Source organism: Galeopterus variegatus, unplaced genomic scaffold (genome assembly GCF_000696425.1).
Source record: "Galeopterus variegatus unplaced genomic scaffold, G_variegatus-3.0.2 Scaffold576, whole genome shotgun sequence".
In the NCBI taxonomy this organism is placed as follows: Eukaryota; Metazoa; Chordata; class Mammalia; order Dermoptera; family Cynocephalidae; genus Galeopterus; species Galeopterus variegatus.
In genome coordinates this window covers 546,773-553,239 of record NW_007726687.1, presented here as the reverse complement: position 1 = coordinate 553,239, position 6,467 = coordinate 546,773, and positions in this window count along the sequence as shown.

Genomic DNA, 6,467 nt, shown 5'->3' with positions numbered 1-6,467 from the left:
TGGCTGGCCTGCCTGCACTAAGCCGGCCATCTCCGCCCCCACCCGAGAAAATGGAGGCAGCTCTGTTGTGGGCACCTAGCCTGGTGTGGTAGGCGGGAGCCAGGCTGGCGGGGAGCAGTCAGGCTTCGCCCCGCAAGTGTGGCTGGGCTGGGGGTGACTCACAGAGCTCGCAGAGTTGGGCCGGTCCGGCGCCTTCCACTCCGTTTCTGTGCCGTCTCTGCTGGCTTACTTGGCCTCTGTTGTCTCGGGCTGCTCACTCCAACCCACAGCAGGGCTTGGGCGCTCTCAGGAGTCTTCTTTTGTGTCGGCCCTAAAACCTCGAACCTGTTGTTGCTTGTTTGTCGTTGTAGGTTCGTTGTTGAAAGATTTATTCATTTTTTGTTGCTCTTGGAAATGCAAATAGTACTCTGGTATCACAGCGCACACTTCTCGGGGTCGCGCTGTCTCCTGGCATGGCCGCTCCAGACCCGTCACCATCTTAGAATCTCCTCCTTAAAATACTTAAATCAGTGATCCATCAGCATAGAAACGCATTTCTGAGATTTACGATTTCAGGTCTGTGTATCCCAAACAAAGGTTTTTTTGTCCTGGGCACTTTCGAAGCCTATAGAGACCCACCCTCAGCTCAATGATACCCAAATACCCCTTTTGTACTCATGCTATTTACTACTGCATAAAGCAGATGCTTTTGCAGGTGGAGGGATGAATTGATAACTGCCTGTGATAAGTAAAGAAAACATAAGAACACCAGGAAGCCCACAGGTTTATCCACTATGAAAATTGTTTAGGAACATTAAACTAAGCAAATCATCCACACTATGTGGATTGATCTGGATCTTCATGTTTTGGGGTGTACAAGGGTCTGCTCAAGGGATCACAGATGATAAGTTTTATTACTCTACTTTTCTATTTTCCTGTTATAAATTGATCAGAATTCAGTCGAATGTCCTCAGTATACCCTGAGAGGCTTTGGAGTTGAGATATAGAATCATGTACCCCTATGTAGATGAAGGGAGAAAAAGTAATATCGTCTCCTCACCCGTCCCAAGGCTCATGTTGACACTCCAATAGCAAAAGACAGATGAACAAAAGAAAAACATAACAAATTTATTTAAGCAAAGTTTTACATCGCAAGGAAGGCTTCAGAAATGAAGGCCCAAAAACCCAGGGAAAACTTTGTGTTCTTATGCTTAGGTTTTATGAAGAATGGATAGTCATGTAGAAGTATGACTGGACAAAAAGAGGGTATGACCTAATGGTAATAAATTGGGGGCAACTTAGCAAGGCCTCTTTGTTTTAGATTCTTCTTGGTCCTTCTGTGTAAGCTTCTTTCCCTCCAGGTATAGGGTAGACACATGTCACATGAGGATCTTCAAGAGAAAAGATCAGAGAGACCTTTCTGCTTCTGTAATTTTCTCAGTTTCCTCCAGCTTAAAATAATCAATATGCCAAGCTGCTATTATGGCGGGTAGCATTTCCTGCACCCCATCATTGATAAGGGGCTTTATAAACTCTCCAAGGTCACAGTGAAACTCTCTGGTGCTCTCCTTCCAGCTGCCAAGTCTCCTACAAAACTCAAAAGTTGTTGTGAAAGTAACTTTACTAAAAAGTGATTATAATTATATACTGCCCAACATGTTTAGAACCGATTTCAACCACAGCCTTTCCAAAATCATTGTGCCTCTTATTATTTTTCAAAATATACATACTAAAATGCTTTCCATAGTGTTCTCCTAAGCACAATGTTCAAGTGGAGATATACCTGGGTTTCGCAGAATAAGCCATTAAGACAGTACTTAATTGTCTAGGTAATACTAAAGAGCCTATATTTACATATAAATTAGACCCAGCACATCAAACAAAAATGTCATGACTTTTAGATACTGCCATTAAATTCTACGCATAACTTAATATTCTTCACTTCAATAACTAGTATGCCTGAATCTGCATTTACTCCAATGATGCATTGTTAAAATAATTTTGCTTGTCTTTATGTTTTATTATATACTGCCCTGCATCCTAGAAATTTAGGATACTTTCACAACTTTAAGATACTTTAATTTCACCATATTATTGTAAAGGAAAGACCAGGCCTATTTTTATTGTTGCTAATGTTTTAAGAGATTTAAGTTCTCTCCCCTCTCAAACATGGCCAGAAGGTTTGGGGACTTGCCCATGGCTAAACAGCACCAGACAGCTGTAGGCACAAGATGGCTCAATTCTCTATTTTACAAAGCAGGAAATTAAGATCGGAGAGAAGAAACAATTTTCTACAATCACATGGCTAAGGAAAGTGAAAGGATCTCCTACATCCTACTCCAGTGCTCTTTCTTTTCACCATTTAAGTCCCCTCCTCAACTTAGTCAGGCAAAACAGCCTAAAATACGAAAATGCAAAAACATGGTAATTATTTCTAAAAGAAACTGGGAATTCTGAACTTCCTCAAAATCAATTACCAGATGTGAAAAAAATGTATCAAATAAAATGGTATCAAAAGGGTCATCAGTAAACTGTCATTCCAAGAAGTCGTAACACCTAATTAGTCCTTTCTTACTTAAAAAAAAAAAAAACTATTTAATTATAGTCGCACTCACAATGTGGTTAAAAATTAAATAGTCTTTCACTATCATTCTTAATTATATTAGACTATCCTAAAGGCAATGTTTACCTTGACACAAACATTAAAAACAAGTTTGGCTGGAAAATAAGATGGCGAAGAAGTGGGAAGAACTTTGGACAAGGAGTAAAATAACCTAATTTGACTTAGGGAGGTTAATTTAACAAAGTGTTTCAGGAGCCTTAAAAATATGCATGCCTTCAACCAAGCAATTCAACTTCTAAGAATGCATCCTAAATTAATAGTTCTAATTTTGAAATGAAATAATTTGAGCACAAATATGTTTACCAACATTTTATTTACAATAGTGAAAAACTGAATACAACCTAATGACAAAACATAAGACAATGGGTGCATGAATTGAAGTATATCTAATGAGTATATTACACAGCTAGCAAAATGGTCATTAAGCATGCTACATAATAGCATGGAAATGCATATGGTGTGCATCAAGCTAAAAAAAGATATAAAAATACATATGCAAAATGTAATATAACAAACAATATAATGTAAAAATTTTGTAGAACAAACAGGAAGGAAATATATAAAATATATGTAAGGTTTTCTAATCTTTCTACTTTTAGGCATTTAAAATTTTTCTGAAATGATAATTATTACTTTAAAAATTACAATCCTTTTAAAAATAAAGAAGAAAAGATCGCTTTCATTTCTAGTAATGGAGAATTAGGTAGTTTGAACAAACCCCTGTACTGAGACAATAGAAAACTAGGTGAATTTTTTTTTAATCTGCTTGAAGGAATCAGAGACTTAACAATAGTGAGTAATAACTGAGACTAGATCTCGAAAAATATGAAAATCCAGAGAAGCAAGCTTCTCCTTTGGATCTACTTTTAATTTAGGACAAATTCCAGAAGTGGCTGCTGAAAGCCAAGCAGCACCGTCAACAGTTTCTTTACCTATTGGGACAAAATTTGGAGCCCAGACCTGCTAACTGTAGGAACTCAGGTAAATGCCCAGTGTTTCAGGTTGGGATCCTAAAGACCCCATATGCATAAGGAAAAACTGGAAGTAAACCAGCCCTCACAGTTCCTAAAACTCATCTTTAAATCTTTTAGATGGCGCAAAGACCTCAATTCCTAAAATTTGGTTAAGGTGATCCTATATTACTAGTGCCATCAGCCTCCTGGCAAAAAAAAAAAAAATTCTCTCTGGATAAAGAAACCTTCATTCTAGACCTCAAATTATTTCTACAAACAATTTCTTAAATTCAAAATCTAGATACAATCAAAGATAACCAAAGGTATAAGACTACATGAACAAAACCCAACAAAAACAGCAGAGTAAGACAGATCTACAGGGGCTGTAGATATAAGAATTTTTAGACACAAATTTAAAATAAACCTGCTTATTATGTTCAAGGAGGTAAAAGACAATATTTCATTTTCAGTAGAAAGTTAGAAACTAAAATACAGAGCAGATTAGCAGATTTTAAACAATAATCAAGATTATGTACTGACAGATTTAATAGCCTGTTATATAGAGCCAAGCAAAAATTAATGAACTAGGACGTAAGTCAGGAAAAACTAACCAGAATGAAGCATGGAGAGACAGAAGAACGGATAATACAGAACAGAGTCAGAGACATAGAGGACACATCTGTCTAACATACATTTAGTTGTGGTCCCAGAGAAAAAGGAGAGAATAGGACAGTAGCAATATTTAAGATCTGATGGCAAAAAGTTTTCAAAACTAAGGAAAGATATCAATTTACACATTTTAAAACCCTGTCAAGTAAGGAAATGAAAAATTCAAGATTTTGCTGATTCAGCTCTTTTACCAATGAGCTATGTGACCTTGGACAAGGCATTTCAACCTCCCTGGATATCTGTTTCATCATTTGTAAAACAAGGGCATTGATTTCTATAATTTCTAAGAATTTATCAAATATGTTTCTAAGAACAGCTATCATTCTCAATACTAGTCTTATTATAATGAAATCTTATAGGCATTCTGAAACCGCAGCACAAAAACATATCCCATATCAACCCACAATGTTATGAGCCTACATTTCTATTAGTCTTTAAAATCCTGCTATAGACATCCTTTGGATTGTTTGACAAAACCAGATCATTTCCGATTAAAGGATATTATTAAAATGTCCTTATGCTATCTGATAAATAAGATGAATAAGAAGCAATTCCTGGCCTTGAATGGAATAACATGAACTGGATTTGTTTATTATATTGTATTACTGTCAATTGACAAAGAATTGTGCTAAGATACACAGAACAAGTAAGTTTCAATGAAATAGATCACCAAATATAGTACATATATAGCATAAACATAATAAAAATATAAATACCATTATAAAATTTTCCAAATTTATTTAGATTCTGATAGGCAACTTAATTAAATATAAAATTATAATATTTATCAGAGTTTCAGCTTGTTAATGGTACCAAGTTGTGAACACAGAAATAAAAATTGAAGTTATGAGAACAGTAGTATTTTATCAGCAAATTATTGAGAACAACTTCTATGATCCCTGAATCATCTCTTATTTTTTAAAAAAGGTAGGGAGAACAGAAAAGAAAAAACAGAAGGAAATCACATATAAATTATATTAGTTAATATTCTACTTGCATGCCATCGGCAACATAGCTTTTTGTAGTCTACTTAACAAGAAATGGGCCTCATGAATCCACCATATTCATGAGCTAAAAATAAGGTATGATATTTCCTATTACCATTGATGAAAGCTGAATAACTTTACCACTAAACTAGTTTTAACATTTATTGATCCCTTAAAATAACCAATTCTTAGAGCTTTTGTAAATAAGGAACATCACATATCACATAAATCTGGAGAATGTACTAGAATTTCTTAAATAGATGATTCAAAGGTATTTTGCTAAGAGTATTTTTTATTAAGAAAAAGCTGGTTCCCCTTCTCTGATTTCTAATATTTAATGAAATGCAAATTGAATGCTTCTCTCTGTTAAACATCAGAAGGGTCAATGTATAAGTTATTCTCTAATATTCATATTCATGCTGTGAATTTTAAATTCTAATTCCATAGTTCATTTCTCTGTCACCTCATCACTGATAATATCTCCTCAGCCCTTCCTTGGAATAAGGTTCATTTTCTTTGGTGATAAAGGGATTGGAATTTGGCTTTTCCCAATTTCCCTGAAGCACTGCATTTGCCGTTTCCATTTGAGGTCTAGTAGGTCTTAACTAATAGTGCAAATTTGCAAAAAAATAAAAAGCTCTGCAAATTGTTTTGGGTAAATTCAAGAAAATTAGGTTATTTCAAGCTAATATTAATATTGGGGGAGGAGGAAGTATTGAAGCTAAGCAGATAAACAAGGCTAGGTTCTTCTAAAGTACTTTATGTAGAATCTGGTTTATGAAGAAATATCATCTGTGAAAACCCAAATGTAACCCTTCAAGTTCAGTAATGTGAACACTTGACATTCAGCAAATACAAATCCAGTGCAGTTGTTATGCAACTCTAATTATGCACTTTGTGTTAGAATGCTCGAGAAGGAACGTTGCCAGCTAATGCACTTAAAGAAAAAATGTTAGGGATAGGTCCTCTCAACTAAGAACATTTACATAAAAATGAATGGTAAGGAGTTCAGAGCATTACAGGTAGAACCTATAATGATGGTTTGTAGATAAAAGTAAAGGTATGTAACTTACTGAAATCTTTAAAAATCGAACAGAAAAAACTCCAGTAAAACTTCATATCTATACCTTCAAATACAGGGCCAGTTATAAATATCAAAATGACTGACTGCATTTTTTAATAGTTTTTATTCAGGTTTTCAATACTTTGTAGAAAAGGCCTGTGGGTGAAACAAAGAGACTTAAGAAAGTTAAGGCT